Source organism: Mustela nigripes, chromosome 2 (genome assembly GCF_022355385.1).
Source record: "Mustela nigripes isolate SB6536 chromosome 2, MUSNIG.SB6536, whole genome shotgun sequence".
Lineage (NCBI taxonomy): Eukaryota > Metazoa > Chordata > Mammalia > Carnivora > Mustelidae > Mustela > Mustela nigripes.
Window position 1 is genome coordinate 39,495,855 of NC_081558.1, and position 17,386 is coordinate 39,513,240.

Sequence of the window (17,386 nt, forward strand, 5' to 3'; positions counted from 1 at the left end):
GGAGACCTCCCATCTTTGCGTCCTTCCTCCTGGGAAGGAGGCAGGGGGAGGCAGCGGTGAGTTATGGAGACCTTCCCAGGGCTCTTCCGCTAGATGAGCGCTTCCATATTTCCTCACCTCTAAGACACATGCTTCTTCAATTTGTAACATTCGAAAATCAAGATGTGACTTAAAATCAATCGGAGGATTTAAGGTGGGATTTCTTGGGAGGTGTTCCAGAACGGCAGTCAAGAGCAAGGCTCTGGACTCCCACCCCGGGCTCTGCCCTCTCCCCACCCCGGGTGGTCCCAGGCAAACTGCACCCCCTCACTTGGCCATAGTCGCCTGCTCTGTAAACTGAAGCGATTAATAATAGTACCCACCTGCTAATAATGAAAGAGAGCAGGAGTGCAGTGCTTGGCAGGTAGTGAGCTCTCAACATCTAGTAACTCTTATTCCTTTTGTGTCTTCTCCGCGGGCTGCTACCAAATTGCTGATACATGGAAAAGTTGACGCACCTTCGAGGTGTCTGCCGTACCAGCGGCTTCGGAAAGAGCTCAAATGCAATTACTTCTCAGCTCACTCTACGGTGACCACCGGAGTATTGACAATGGCCTATTTCTGGTGTAGTGGGTAGGGGAGATTCACATTGGAGAGCAGGACTTAATTTTATATGATTTCTACTCAGCTAAATGTAGGAAACAAGAAGATTCTGGAGGAACAACCCCCTCCCGACTTCCAACTTTTCTCCTTCCAGTAATTGCAGCACTAAGCTCAGGGCGGCAGGCTTCTTTTACCCAGAGCAGCAGGGGTCTGGCCTAAGGGCAGGGAAAAAGAGAGCTCAACAGGAAAGGTAGTTTTCAGCTAGGCTCTTGTACATAAAATAAGGTAGGCAGTTGCTACCCAGCACGGCCCCTGAAGAACATTGGATCCAAGAAAAGGTGAAAAACCTAAGTGTGCGTCAGTCCAGACCTAAACCTGCCACTCAGCTTCCCACGAGCTCTGTTCCGGGTACCGTCCACTTCCTAATAAACCCCCAGGCAAGGTCAGCTGGTCTTATTGAAACCCAGAAGTCACTCAGGCCCATATTGGACGGGGTTGTTAGGCGCGATAACAGAATTCACTTGGGTAAGCAGGACAGAATTCATTCAAGGAATTTAGGGAGTCTGCGTAAGCCCTGGGAGGGCTGTGGAAGGCTCTGTGAGGAGCACACAGACTGTCCACACAGGGTGGCGACTTCCCCAGAGAAAACAAGGCCCTCCTGTCATTGCTGGAGGCTCCTCAGAGAGACAGAACTGGAGCCAGGAGCACCACACCTCTGCCCCCAGGAGGCAGAATTCCTGGGCCACCATCTTGCCAAAAGATCAGGTTCCCTTTTGTGCCATGCCTTATGTGAGCTCTTCTGGGCACTCAGTTCTGAATAGCAGGCCCCTGGGGATGCCTCAGAACTTTGCAAGTTATATTCCAGAAGGTGAGGGAATCTAGCAATACATATTCAGTGTTTAACGCAGGACTGAAAGTGGGCGAAACTACCTGAAATGTAGGGAGAAGGTTCTTGGGGGATGGGCAGCCACACATGACCAAGTCTGCTCCATGCTACTCTGTCTCTTGGGATTTGGGTGAACTTGGATTAGACCCCTGTATCCCAGCCCATGTGGCTCAAGGCCCCTCTCCACAATCTCAGCAGCTTGACCATCTTATTCCTGCACTCCCAGGTCTACTGTGCCGGCTCATTTTGGATTGTACTCAGACCCCGGCCCTGCCACTCATTTCACAAGAAATCCTTTTGCATGCATGGAGTTCCTGGTTTAATAATCCGGGGGAAGATTGAACAGAAGTCCCTATGGGGACCACGACACCCACAGCCCAGCCTCTCAGCATCTCAGCCTTCCCCTCTGCCACCTTCCAAGAGCCCAGGCTCTCAACAGAGACCCCCACCCCGACCCCCGACCCAGTGGCCCCTGGGAAGTAGCAGCCACTCTTCATGTTATTTTATGGGAGCAGTTCCGCCAGACTGGCTGCCTTCCCCAGGACTGTGCCCAAGAATTCTGATTAACACTATTTTCTCCATCTTCATTGTCATCCTTGTCATCTATGCCTTGAGATACTGGATGAGTCTCTGAGCTCCTTCTAAGTTCCCCTTCTGGTAGAGGGCTAGCTACAGGCCCATTTAAGTTAATGCCAACATCTGACCTCCATCCATGATCTGGAAGAGAAAGGAGTTGCCATTGGAGTATCATTCCATGCCTGGCCTTCTCTTAGGTCTCCCCAAAAGCAAACTTGAGGTGAGGCTTTGGACACAAGAAGTCTATTTAGAAGCTGGTCCCAGGAGGTACCAGGAAGAGAGTAAGGAAAGGAGAGGGCTGGGAGGAGGCCGTTCACATGCGCAGTAATAACTAGGATACCACTCTAGGAACCTGGCCTCAATCCCAATGGATGCCTGGGAGACACCGAGCAGTGTGGGCCTGACAACTGTCCATTCAAGGGTGAGGAAGCCGGGGTGCTTGTCCATCAGCTCCTGTTCTCATTGGCTATAGGCTGCTTCCAGGGGTGTTCATTCTTGGCTGCTTGCAGCAGGCTCTGTGCCCAGCTGGGCTCTGCTCCTGCATTCAGGGAAAGCCTGCCGGCACAGAGATGCAAGCTCTTGGGGTAGCTCTTGGGGCACTGGGCTGCGGGTGATTTCCGGGGTAGCGTGGGCAAGAAACCTACTATGATAAGGCAGTAGATTCCTTTCTGCCACTGTCTTGATGGAGTAGCAAACTCCAGGTGGCTTAAAACAATGGAAATGTCTTCCCTCACAATTCTGGAAGCTAGAAATCCCAAATCAAGGTATAGGCTGAGCCCGGCTCCCTCTGCAGCCTCTGGGGAAGAGCACTTCCTTGCCTCTCCAAGCTCTGGCAGCTCTTGGCAATCCTCGGCCTTTCTTGGCCTGCAGCAGCGTGATTCTAGGCCATCTTCCCCACGTCTGGGCCGTGCGTGTCTGCCTCTGTGTCTGAATGACCTCCTTTAATAAGGACACCAGTCAGAGCAGATTAAGGACCCAGAGACTCCATATGACCTCAGCTAATCACATCTGCATCAACCCTATTTCCAAACAAGGTCCCATTCTGAGGAACTGGGCACAGGTGGGAGGGTTGGGGGTTTGAGCTTCCACGTATCTTTTGGGGGGCACACAGTTCAGCCCACAACAGACCCCTTCTATCTGTTGTGTTCTCTCATCCTGATGGCAGCCTGCAAGGCAGAGATGATGGTCCCAGTGTCACAGATGAGGACATGGAAGCTCTGAGGGATGAAGGGACCCCCAGAGGAGACCCAGCTAGGGAGCCACAGAGCTGGAAGGTAAGCAGATTCTGTGTCAGACTGAAGACGCTCCGTACGTCCTCCCAACAGCAGGCTCTGTGGTCACTTCTGCTCCCTCTGGGGAACAGAGAGCAAAGGCATATTCCATCAAGTCACTTCACGCAAGCTGAAATCCCATCTCCACATCTGACTGTCGGGAGACCTTTTGCACATTCCTAAGGACCGCCCCCCACTCACATACACCCTCATGAAGCTCCATTTCCACTCTGAAAAAATGGGAGTCTGAACAGCACCTACAGCCTAGACCTACTATGAGGACTAATTAGAGGAACAGGTGACAAGACGCCCCAGCGAGCGGTGGGAAGGTGGCAAGGGCAGAGTCAAGGTTAGAGGCTGCTACATGCTCACGGTAACATGTCACACTCCTGAACTCGAGCTGACAACCCTCCAGCCTCCGTACGAAGCTCACATCTCCAGCCCACCATCAAGGATCATTTGTGTCTTTTGCTCTTTGCCACAGCTGCCCACGCATGCTTCCTTGTAGGGACATGGTGGGATGCCTGGAGGTGGCCCTCCTCTGCGGTCCCAGTACCCTGGCCCCGGCCCCAGATGGCTAACCCCCATGGTACAGGAGACTCTGTGAGAGCCTCAGTCAAAACAGCAGTCTTAATCTCCTGCCTGCTGCATGTGGCTTTATCTCAGCCCCCCTCCCTGGGCGGCTGGGGCAGGAGGGGAGATGGGCAGATTAAGAGCAGCATTTCCGACAGGCCCTCCCACCTCCTGCAAAGTGGGGCCTCCGCCAGAAGATTTCCTCAAAGCCCAGCGAGGCCGCCGGAGGAATGTGCAGCCTCCCTGGCATGGCAGACATTCAAGGGAGCCCACAAAGGCACTGTTATGAAAACCCTCTGGAGCATGGGGTTGGGGGGGGATGGTGGAGGATGGGAGAGTTTCATTTGCAACTGGGAGTGCACATTCTCAGAAGGAGAGCTCAGGCGACAGAATGCCGGCCTGTGAGCACACATGGCTCATAATTAATTCATTTCACCTCCTCCTCTTGAAAAAATATTGCAGGGGGTGGGGGGGGGGGGGGGGGGTGGAATCACTGGTCTGAACAGGTAGTTATGTCTCTGCCTGGGGCTCAGCCTGGCTGAGAACCCACATGTCAAGAGTGGGAGCTGCAGGCCAGGTAAGTATTGTGTGGACAACAGTCTCCCCGGATTGGCCTCTGCCCACACTCTGTGTGGTCTTCTTGCTCTTGGACAGGATTGTCTTTAACAGCTCAAACCTAGAGATAGGGCTGAGGGGTACAGCAGGGCTACTGGGTTCTCCACGGACACCCCTCACGAGCTCCTGTGTTCCACATGCATTTGGTGAGCCTGTGGGACCCACCAGGCGTGGCGCCGGGCCCAGCACCCGGCAAGGACAGCCCTCCTCCCTTCTCTCCAGATAGGTACAGTCCTGTGGGGAAAAGGGACAAGTCCATGGAGGGGGGCACAGTACATGTGAGCACAGCGTACTGTGGGGGAGTGGCAGCAGGAAACCTAACCGACTGGCCAGTCAGGGAAGCTTCCCGAACAGCAGGACGCCCAAGAGGAAATGGGAAGCAGGAAGAGGAGTGAGCAGGAAGGAACCTTCTGGAATATTCTGGAACGTGAAGATGCAGGGTGATGGTAGAAGAATTAGAACTATAGAAGCAAATAAGAATGAACTATTTAAAGAATTATCTATGGTTTCATCATCTAAAACTATGAAGAAGTGCCGACGGTGAAAAATCGTCGTGAGTAAATTGTATTTTTGGAAGATAACTGTGAGTGCGCTCTCTTATTGTACCACTTACTCATATAAATTAAGTTACTGACCTTTACCTCCCCAGCAGTGTTAGTTGTTGGTGACTCTGAGGTAGACACGGTCTTATCTTCTACTTCTATCGCCCCACTTTTTTTAAAAGATTTTATTTATTTACTTGAGAGAGGGAGAAAGAGAGGGCACAAGCAGGGGGAGCGGCAGGCCAAGGGAGAAGCAGGCTCCCCAATGAGCAGGGAGCCTGAGGTGGGGCTCAATCCCAGGACCCTAGGATCACAACCTGAGCCGAAGGCAGACACTTAACCGACTGAGACACCCAGGCGCCCCCCTGTCCTCCACTTCCAACCACTGAGATTTATGGCCCACTCACATGCCCTGGGCACACCCATGCTCTGTGCCACTTCCTCCTCTGCCTCCTCAACTCCAGACACTGCCTCTGGAGTTGGGGGAATGGAAACTTCAGGATGCATTTACCCTCCACAGGCACATGGTCACGGTGGCAAATGAGTGAAGTCAGCATGGGTGCACTGGAGGCCTGTGGGGTTTATGAGATGCTGGAGGTGCCAGCATGGGGTGCGGGAATTGGAGAGAAAGGAGCAGAGATAGAGACACTGATAGCGGGACAGAGGGAGAGACAGAGAAAAAGAAAGAGACAGGAAGATGAAGAGAGCCACACATGTGGGGAGAGACAGAAGGAGAGGGAGGGAGGGAAGGTGGGAGCGAGGCAGGCAGGCTCAGGAGACAGATAAATGCAGACAGGTAGAGACAGAGATAGGCAGGCAGAGGGACTGAGAGAGAGAGAGAGAGACAGAGAAATGGAAACAGGCACAGAATCATTCACAGGAACAGAAAGAGAAAGAAACAGAGAATTAAAACCTCCAGATACAGTGACCGACTGGAAGGCCTGCAGCAGAGCCCTTTCCTAAGAAAACCGGACCCCAGGCCATGCTGGCTGCTATCTGGCCTGCCCAGGGCTCCAGGTGTGCCTCCGGCCCAGCTGAGTCTGGAATAAGCCCTGAGGAGACCCCGGGGCCCTGAGGAGCCCAGCCCAACGGTGTGGGGGCCAGCAGCTGGGGGCGCTGGTGGGAGGGCCCCATCTGCAGCAGCTGGCCATCTCGCCACAAGGTTCCCATCAAATTCCTCCCCACCTCAGGGACAGGCTGCTGTGCCGGAGAAATTGAGGTCACCACACATCCTCCAAGGCTGCCCCAGCCACTGGCAGCCAGCCGCTTGCATGGCCCAGCCAAGGAAACGAGCCAAGGAGTGTCTGAAGAAGCAGGCTCCAGAGCCGCTGTGCCTAGCGTCCCACAGGGTGTCTGAGGCTCTCAGCTCAATGGCCATGTGGGGTGGGGGGTGCTGTGTGTGTGTGCCAGACCCCGCTTGAATGGCCATAAAGGTCAAAGCCATTCACATGTGCCCTTGCCACCATGCATGGCATCCTCCCATTAAGGCAGGTAACTTCATGGCAGCCTATTTTACAGATGCAGAAAGCAAGGCCCAGAGAGATCAGGGACCTGTCCTAGGTCACACAGCCAGCACACTTAACTAGTAGGTCCCCTGCTACTGTGCCTTTTTCATTCGTCATCACAGAAACCCCTGAAGTGAAATATTAGGACCCCCATTTCAGAGATTAAGCAAACAAAGTCCAAAGACATAAAGCAGCACACATGAGTTCCAGAACCGGTGAGAAGGACAGTTGAGATGAGAACCTGGGCATGCTTCTCTCTGCAGCTCTGTCCTACACACCCTGAGCTCACGGGCAGGCAGCTGTGCGGCTGGAGGCCTCGGCATCCGGGCCGCTACAGGAAAACCAGGCTGGATGTTCTGAAGGAGATGCAGGGCGCTGTGCTGGGCCAGGCACACACCCTCCAAAGCACCCTTGCAGCCAGTGCCTTGCCCACAGCCCGTTTCTCTGACCCCAGGGTCCTTAACATGGGGCCACAGAGCCCAAGGAAGCTGAGGAGAGATTTCAAGGGTCAGCAGACGTGGGTGGAAAAAAATCAGATCACTGTTTCCACAAACCTCTAACCGCAATTCAGTGTTCTAACCAAGAGCCCCCAGCAGGATTAGCAATGCCTGCAACCTTGTCACCAACAGAAATCACAAATACTTCTATGGCACAGGATAGTTGTTGCAGAAACGGTCAAATATTCAGTATGTTTATCACTACCTCAAACTTGCAGTAGTTAATAAACTCAATGCTAAATATTCTTATTTTAAGATTTTGTTTACTTGAGAGAGAACAAGAGAGCACAGAGGGAGAGGGAGAAGCAGACTCCCCGCTGAGCAGGGAGCCCCACATGGGACTCCATCCCAGGACCCCGAGATCACAACCTGAGCCAAAGGCAGACGCCCAACCGACTGAACCACCCAGGTGCCCCTAGATACTATGATTTAATGTTAATAAGGAAGCACATATATTCCAACTTGCAATGTTCTTTACACCATTTTGATAATTGTATTTCAAAACAACTGCTTTCCTTCGTCCTATTCTGTAAAATAAAAACATTTTCTGAGAAACTTCACCAGATACCAAAGGATCCGTAACACACAAAAGTTTAGAATTTCTGGTCTATTCCTTACCACTCATGCACAGAGATGGTTCTCGCTCCTCACCTGCTGCACCAAGGCCGTGGGTTCAATTCCACTGACTCCCTGGTTCAAAAGCCCAGGCTTTGCAGAACGTCAGAGAAATCCAAGTGAGAACCAAATTCCTCCACGTTCCCTCATAAAGTCAAGGCAGAGCATACGCCCAGCCTTTGAAGGCGAGAACCTTCCCCCGGCACTGGGTTCGCGGCTGGCCGCCCAGAAGCGTTCCAGGCTGAGCCTTCTTACAGTCAAATTAATTCAGGAGGCAGGGAAGTGGAAGGCACCAGTTCTCTGGAACTGCCCGCCGAAATTAAATATTGCCGATGCCTGGGTCTCCCCTCGAGAGTTTCTAAGTTGATTTGGGGTGACACCTGAGCATCGAGATACTTTAAACTCTCTAGCTGATTCAAATGTGCAGCCAGGGCTGAGAATGTTTGGTGTCCTCAGGAAAGCAAGGCCCCAGGTTAGGACTCAGGGCACCTGAGGTCCATTTCTGCATCCTCGGCAATCAGAGACCTCTTGAGTCGGTTTCCTCATTCATAAACATTTGGGACGGGGAGAGAGGACCAATGTTTATGAAGCACTCACCACATGCCATGCTCTCTACAGAAGTGATTTTCTTTACCTCTCCCAACAGTTTTGTGAGGGTCTCAGTATGCCACTGTGGCCATCTCACCCAGCTAATGGGCCATGGAACCCCACCTGTTTGACACCAAAACGCCGACCTTCCTGCCATACTGCTCTGCTAAATTCACTCAGATTTGCTAAACCTCGTAAAGGTTTAAAGATCTTGTTAAAATGTGGATTCTGATTCAGTATCTCAGGGGGAGGTCCGAGATCCTGCACTTCCAAAGGGCTCACCAGTTTCACCAATATAGCTGTCCTCGTGGAGGCCACTGTGTGTGGCAAAGGGTGAGCTGTGTCGCTGTGGGTGGTGTCCATTCTGCTGGGCCAGCGCCTGTGCGCCTGTGCCTCAGGCCAGTTGGTTAGGTATTTAGGTCATTCCCTTTCTTCTGATGACAGTACCCAGCTTTGCTGTAGGATCATGGTCCCCTCCCCCTGCTCAGCCGGGGGGCTTGTGTGATATAGACACTACCCCTGGCTCCAGCCTAAGGCAGTTGGCACGTGGCATCCCTCTGCCAGGTGGGAGAATTCAGCAATGGGCTCCTAATTCAAGCCAAGCAAATGGGATACCAAGATTTTGAGAGAAGTTCATTTCTCTTCCATGGGAGCCCCCAGAGGGGAATTCTTCCTTCCCCATGTTGATGTGGCTGGAGGATTTAAAGGATACAGGAGCTATTTCCTTTCACGAGAGAGGAGCCCAGAGTGATAGGCTGCAAACCCCATGGCGTGGAGCCTGACAATGAAGTTTGCCACAGCAAAGCGAAACTAGGTTCTGGGGGGCATCCCTGGAATGGTTGGATTAAGCCCTGCCTGAAGCTCACCTCAGGGCTCTCAAGTCACAAAGGCCATTTAATTCCCTTTATTACTTAAAGCCAAATTGAGCTGAGTTTTATGTCTCTTAACATCTACAGCCCTAATACAAGCTCTGGCATCAGAGACTAGAGTTTGAATCTCAGCTCAGCCACTCACTAGTGAAGTGGACTCTGTCAAGCCATTGGGCCTCTGGGAGCCTCAGTTTCCTTATATATAAAATGGAACTAGTAATGCCTATCCCAAGGTTGTTGTAAGGATCAGGAAAAACCATGAATGTCAAAAGCTTGGTAGCTATTATCATCAAAACTAATTATTAGTCCCATTTCAGCAGGCTCTCATTCTAAAAACTGTACACGTCAGCAATTGTTTTTAGCTGTTAGCAAAAAGAAAGAAAGAAAGAAAGCAAATTAACCTCAAAGATTGGGGGAGGGGGGTGGGTGGGGGAAGGCCTGCCTCAAGGGTTATGAGTAACATTGAGAAAGAAGAAAAAAGAGGTTGAACCCTCTCAGTAACCAGGAGAGATGAGAAAGCCTGACCTGGCGGGGAACGCAAGGCTTGCCTGGGCTATAATTGATTTGGTCATAATGTGTTCAGACCTTGGCTCCATCTAGCAGGGCGTATGGAAGCCACGTTCTGCTTCTCTGGATATTTGATGGTCTGATTGGCTCGGCCTTCCTAATTGTGTTGTATTGACAAATATATTTGTTTGGAACAAGCAAATGTATTGCAGGCAGGAAACAGACCAACTCCGAGAATTTATTTTGCTTTTTGGCGCTACTGCACCGAGCTTACCATTCATTATGGGCCCATGTAAAACAGTCTCCGGCAACACTGGCCTGAGTTATCTTTTTAATTATATTTATTTTTTCAGCGGCATTTCGGATCATGAACAGACTTGCTGGTGCTAAACAGGCATCACTGGGTGAAACCTCCTGCCTCCCTCAAAATCACGTTGTGCGGATTAAATGTTCAAAGACATCAGACAAACCTAAGGCACTGCCATGGGCCATTACCGCTAATGGATGCGAGATGAGGTTAAATCAGTCAAATCCCTGCTCTGAGCCTAGAAAAGTCCACAGAAACCAAATCCTGGTCACCAGATTGAAATTGAAATCAGGTTTAAGTACAGAGATGGAAGGACAGATAGAAGGCAATTCCAATTCCAATGGATCATTTGGGGATCACCATGACCCTCTTGACGATAGAGCATCTGGCCTCCATATTGAAATAATGTAGCCCTTCTCTCTGATTGGAGGAGGAATAAGCACCTGACCCCAGAAGGGCCAATCAGAGTCCGAGCTGGGATTACTGGGAGAGAGATCGAGGGGCAGGCTGAATGACTAGTCCCAGGGCAGGATGGGTAACAAGAGAACCGGAACACACAGGGAGCCATCTTGGAGGTCGCATGGACAGCGCCGTACAAAAGCCAGGGACAAGGAACAAAGCTGTCACCGTGAAGTGACATTGCTGAGAAAGACATCAAGACGGGTCATTTGGTGGGTTCATGGCTTCCTGCAGTCTGTCGCTGAGGCACTCTGCCTCTCCAAATACATTGCCCCTTTTTGTTCCGGCAAGCTCAAGTTGTTCTCTGCCTCACATCCATACAAGGGAAAACTATGCAGCCAACCAAACAATGCTGTGGAAGAGTATTTATTAACAGGAAAAATGTACACAAGAATACTGCTGAGTGCAGAAAGCATGTGCCTTTCCTTCCTCCAACAGATCATTTACTGGGTACCTCCCATGCGTCAGATGCTACATACACACTGGGGAGAAAGGTCATGGTCCCAGCTCCCCTCAAGTTTACAGTCTGGTTACAAGATGTCACGTAAGATCCCACTTCAGTCAAAAGAGATGTGTAACCAGCATGAGATGGGTTTCACACCTGGGAGAGCAGAGGAAGTGCACTTAGAACAGTTCAAAACCAGCACTGCTCTAAGGGTGTGGGGTAGACCTCATCCCCGAGCTGCCGAGAAATGCAGATTCTCAGCTCTGGCCCAGACCTCCCGGGGTGAGGCCCAGCAATCTGTCCTAACAAGCCTTCCAGGTGATTCTGATGCATTCTCAACTCTGAGAACCACTTCCCTAAAGCACAGTGGCTCAAGGACCTCCCCCTTCCCAATTAACAGGAATTTCCGGCTTTTCCCTAGATTCTCCTTCAATGCTACATTTTCAAGACCACCGAGGTATGTATGTGTGTGTCAGCAAGTAATTATACACTCGGTTAAATATAATTTATAGGTTAATTAATTGAATTCTCATAACAGCTCTATAACATAGGTGCTATGTATCCCCCTCTTTATTGATGAGAAAATTGAGGCACAGAGAGGTTAAATTAGTTGCCCAAAGTCACACAGCTAACAAGTGCTTGAGATGGGATGCAACCCCAAGCAGCCCAGCTCTAGAATCTGTGCTCTCAACCGCAGAGTTAAGCTACTTGTGAAGTTAAGTCCTTCCTGAGCCTCTCATCACACTGATGGAAATGGAGAGCTACAGTCCAGGTGCCTGGACTTTGCAGCTGCTGGGTTTGGCCTCTCTATGTCCTCCCTGATCTGACCCTACTGTGTGACCTCTGTCACTTCTGCCTGGATGCCCCATCTGAGGAGGCTTCCCTGTCCCTCCACTCTGGAGTGCAGAGGCTCCTGTAGTTGAGAAGGGCCCTACAGCAATGCTACCTGAGTCTCAAAGCATTAGAACCTTCGAAGAGGAGGGTACCCACACAGCTAGGCTGGTGCAGTCAGAAGGGTTATAGGATCATATGCAGAAGGATCACTTGCCTCCCACTTCCCCTGGGCTGGGCATGAGTGCCTGTTTCCTGCTCCTATGCACACTGTCCCTTCCCTCACAAGTGTCTCCTCTAAAATCCTGTGGTCCTTTCTACCTGGCCTTGATCCAACTCAGAAAAATCCCCAAGACAAGGCTGTTTTTACCTTAGAATCCCAAGGTGAAGTCCAGAATTCTAGATTCTTTATTACTAGAAAAGTCCTTGGGGAAGGGGGGATTTCTAGTTAAAGAAAGATAAAGGCATGTGGCCCAGTTCACCCTCTAGAACCGACAAAGCTCCAAATGCAGATAGAAATGTTGGCTGGGAAGTGAGACCTCCCAGCTCCACTCACCAGTCCTATTCCTCAGCCCAGGGCCATATCCAGCCAATAAACCCAGTTATACCCTCAAAGAAACTGGGGGTGGACACTGACAGTCATCCACAGAGGACAAGCTCAAGTCATTAAATAGTCAAGCATTTCCAGCCTGGCTGGTAGAAGTTACCTCGGACACCCCACACAAGCCACCTTACCTGCCCTGGGCCCACCCCATGATTCAGCAGCTAGAGGGTTAATGCGTGGCCCTGCAAGGACCCCCACCCCCACCCCAGGGCTGTGGCCATTATCTCTTCCCAAAGACTAGTGCCCAGGAGGCTAAGATCTAGAAAAATACACACGAACTTGTTGAAATGGTGCTTCCCCCTCCCCACCCCCGTATTGGGATTGTAGACCATTTTCATTTCCTTCTTGTTGCTTATGCACAGTTTCAACTTTTCTACAGGACACAGGGTTTGCCTAAGTAAATAAAACTCCTTTTTTTAGAGCATGAAAGATAAATGTCCTGAGATGAAGCTGAGTCCCCTTTTAGTTCTCCTGCCCCCACCCTTGCTATTAGCGCTGGCGGCCCTTCTTTGCAGTAGAGCACAGAGACTGGAGGGTGGTGACAAGGGCCTCCTGAACACAGCCTTGAAGATCTTCAGAAACAAGGTCCACATACTGGGTTTCAGCTGAAAGGCATTGTGCTTCCCTGGCTACAAGCCTCCTTACAGCCCCTGGTTGGCATGACTAACCATCTAATTCTGGAGAAATGGGAACTCATTGAGTGATCTGGCTTCCTCCCGAGAGCAGCCCATTTGTTTCCTGAAGTGACTGGTCCACTGGGAAGTGGGCCAGGATGAACCTTTGAAGTGCTCGATGGCATGAGGAGGAGAAAGAAGAGAAAGCACAGTAGAGCAGCCAGGGACTCTGACGGGGATGAAAAGTTCATGTCCTTGTTAAGAACAAAGATTAGATCAAAGCTAGCAGATACACAGCATACAGAACGCTCCCGCAAATCTGCTGCCCAGGGCAGACATTGCCAATCAACCACAGCACTTAATCCTCCCTGAGCTACAGCCTCAGAATCTTCCTCAGTGCATCTCCAGGCCACCTTCCCATCCCTTGCCAGTGTCACTGGCACTGAATCTCATTTATCATCCCTGGAGTACTCTGGCGGGTGGTGCTAACTCTCCAGACAAGTCCACTAGGACCCCGTGAATGCAGTGATCATGACTGACTCTGGTGTGCACACCAAAAGGTGCTGTTGGGTTAGTCTTATCGTTAACTCCCTCCAACTCATGGAGATGTCATTCCTCCTAGCATCAGAGAAGCTCCCAGTTGGGTGTGGCTCTACCCTCTACCAGAAGGCACAGGAGAGGTCATCATCTCATCAACTTCATCTGAGTCATAGAGCCCTTTCTCCAAGCCAAAACAGAGTAGGAGTTCAAACTACCAAACTGTAGTGGAACTATTGTGCTTGAGAAGGAGGTGACCGTCCCAAGCTGCAGCCACCCAGGGCTGCCTTTCCTGATGCCTTGACCACTGAAGGACTTACTGGGAACACTGAGGAACTTCCTGTGGGACAGAAGGAGGTCAGTGATCTTCTCCAAGCCCCAGTGTTTCACAGATGGGGAAACCGAGGCCCAGAGAGCAGATGTGACTGGACAAAACTCATCCAGACAACAAGGGGCAGACTCAAGAACCTATGAGTCTCCTGGCTCTTTGTCCAACCAACCAACCCAGTGTCCAGTGTTTGATCCCTTCTTTCCTCCAAGGATGTAGACTCCCTGAATTTCTGCTGCTGCTCCCTGGCTTCAGTCTTGTCTGTCAGCCTGTATCCCCCATTTCTAGATCAGCAGCCTAATCCTTCACCTCTGCTTCCGATTCACCAGACTGCCTCATGAATACCTCCACAGTGAGCTTCACAAGGGTCCCAAACTCATCATCCAACCTGAACACCCAAAATTCCTCCTGCCCATCAGCTCCCACCCAGCATTCCCATTGCCTAACAGCCCCACCGGCCCCTGCAGTTGTTCAAGTCATGAAGCTGAGGTCATCCTTGATTCTTCCCTCCACCAGTAAGTGGTTGCTATGGCCTTTCACTTTGATTCTGACCTTGACCTCCATCCATTTCTCTCCATCCCGCCGCCACTTCCTTATTTTAAGCCACTCGCAGTTTCCCCCTGGATTTCGGCTACAGCCCTTTAACTGATCTCTCTGGCTCCAGCTTTCTCCCCCACCATTATTCAGGATCTGGCCAACATAATCTTTCTAAAACACAAATTCGGAAGTTACTCCCTGGCATAGTTTACTACATTGTTTGTAATCTGACTCACTAACCTCTTTGGATAATCTTTCAGGATTGCCTGATCCAGACTCCTACAAGACAGAACTACTTTGTGTCCACACTGTGGAGATGTGTATGTATATGTGTATATCAAGGTCTAGACTTTTCCAAGCAGTTCCCTGTGTCTGGAACAATTTCTCCTCCCTTTCCACCTAGCACACCATTCCCCATGCTTCAAGGCTCTCCTCAGCTGTCACAGTTAGCAACATCCTTCCCTGTCCCTAGTAGTCTAAGACTACAGTGACCTACATGAGTGTCCCCAGCAACTACCCTACCTGTTTGCACTCATCACCTTAAAGAGCCTTTTTTTTTTTTTTAATGTCCTGTCACTCACACTGGACTCACAATCCCTGAGGTCAGCAATTCTGTCCTGTTCAGTGCCAGAGCTTCAACCACAAAAGGTACTAGGTGCTTAATAAATTGTCCACGGATGGATGCACGATTGATCCTATGACATTTTTGTTCTTGATTGATCTCACGTTGTCATCATTGAGCCAGGAAGTTAGGGCCCTAATCTACTCACAGAGCACTATTATTTTATGTCGAATAGAAGATGAGCCAAAAAAAAGGGAGAGAGAGAGATAGCAGAGAGTAAGGGCGGGCTCAGCCTCAGAGGGAGCAGCTCTCAGGGCCAGGCCTGGAACAGCACGCTCTCTGCGCAGGCCTTGGCTCCTCGTGCATCCAGAAAGTACAGATAGGTCCCCGATTGTTTGTTTTTTAATTCTGACCATAGTTCCCTTCTACATAGAAGAGGGTTGAATCCTCCCAGCGCGTCTCGTCCTCAAAGAGCACATACTTCTTTCCTCAGCGGACGCTCCAGTTTTTACTTATGGGGCCACCCCAGGAGTCCATAATGTTCCTGGAGGAGAGGAGCGTCTTGGTCACTGCAGTGTCCCAGAGCTTATCGCAATGTCTGCCACAATAGTAAGCCCTCAGTAAGGGACTGGATGGAGGGAGGGGCATGAGGGAGGGAAGAGAGAGAGAGGAAGGAGAGACGCCTGGAAAGCCAGGCTGCAAAGGGGGGAGAGAAGAGAGACAGAAGGAAAGGAAGTAAGTGCTCAGGACAGGCTGGGGGCCAGTTGCTCCTCCAGACTGAGGTCCTTGGCACGGGCCAGGCTCAGCCCAGCCGCTGCGACTCCCTGGCCGCCAGCCCACATGACAACCTGGCTGGCAGGGCCTGGCTGTGCTCAGCAGCTCAGGTGCCCAGCCTCATCTTGCCATGGGACAAACACAAGCCAGGCTGCGCCCCACTGACTCCAGCTCCTCCCCCTTTGCCTAGGGGCCTCCCACTGCCCTGCAGAGCCCAGCATGTGACAGGCCCTCGATAAAGCGATGGGAGGGAGTGTCTGGTTGGCCTGGAAGATAGAGTGGCCTCCGTCCCCTGGATCTAAAATAACAGCCCTCCTCCCTTTTTCCTGCTTTGTTTCTCTTCCCAGCGCTCATTGCACAGTTTCTTGGTTTCTTTGAACAAAAAGCTTTGACAGCTGAAAAAAAAAGGCCTAGGGAGCCCAGTGACTTACTCAAGGTCTCACAGCAAACCGGAGGCAGAGTTTCCCCCTCTGCTTGTGCTCCCAAGCCACCCACCTTCCAGGGAGGCCCTGGAGGGATAGCTTCAGGGGCTCAGGTGCAGAGATGGGAGCTGGGCCTCCTGCACAGTAGGTAGCCAGCAGCCACATTGTGCCTCTGAGCCTTTGCAGGGGGATTACTGTGATTGATGAGCTGAATTGTTCATGTTATGTCATTTTAATTAATGTACATCTAAACCTAAAAACAGATACTCCATCCCATTATTGGAAAACTTTCCATCCTGAATTGGATGCCACCATCCTGGTCTCCGCTCCAGCTCTTTAAGGAGAAAGCCTGGTTCAAAAACAGTTGCCTGCTTCACCATGGCTCTGGGAAAGATTAGAGGCTGTGGAGCCAGGTGAGTAGGTAAATCTACTCTTTCAACTATAAATTTTATGAAACCTAAATACAAACACTCCCATGAAAATTTAGCATCCAAATTGAAATGCACTGTCAAAGTGAAAAAGGCATTCTGCATTTTGAAGGCTAAGTGTGCTTAGAAGAATGTAAAATATCTCACTGATAACTGTGCATATTGGTTTTATGTTGAAAAGGTCCTAGTTGGGATATAATGGGTTAAATAGAGTGTGTTATTCAAATTTCAGCTGGGTTTTTGTTTTTGTTTTTGTTTTGTTTTGTTTTGTTTTATGTTTTGAATGTGGTTACTCAAAAATGGAAAGTTACCCAGGTGGCTCTACGCATTTCCATCAGGCAGTGCTGGTCTCCAGGGACAAGGATGACGTGGAAGTGGGGGTGGTGTCTCACGGGCTTGAGGTGCTGGTCGCTGCTGCTCCAGGGAAAGTGGCCAGTGCTCATGCCTGGCTACTTCAGGCTACTTGGGAGGCCCCTTGGAGCTGGCTCCCCTGTTCCCTGCCCTCACAGGCTTCCCCAGGGCTCGGGAAGCAGCTCGGGGAGGGGATTAGCGTTCTTTCTTTCCCTGGAGGGCAGATGGGGAAAAGGTTAAGTGCCAAGTGCCTGCAGCTGCCCAATTAAGCCCTGGGAGACGGAATGAGGGTGGAGGAGGGGCCAGGGGAATGCTCCTAGGGATTCCCAGGGAGACAGGAAGCGGCAAGGGCTGGACCACCTTTATCTCATTTCCCCTCCTGCACAGCCGTCTCCACCCTTCTCCAGGCTCAGCGGGGTGGTTCACTTTCCCAAGACCACACAGCAGGCTGAGAGCTGAATTGGATGCCACCATCCTGGTCTCCGCTCCAGCTCTTTAAGGAGAAAGCCTGGTTCAAAAACAGTTGCCTGCTTCACCATGGCTCTGGGAAAGATTAGAGGC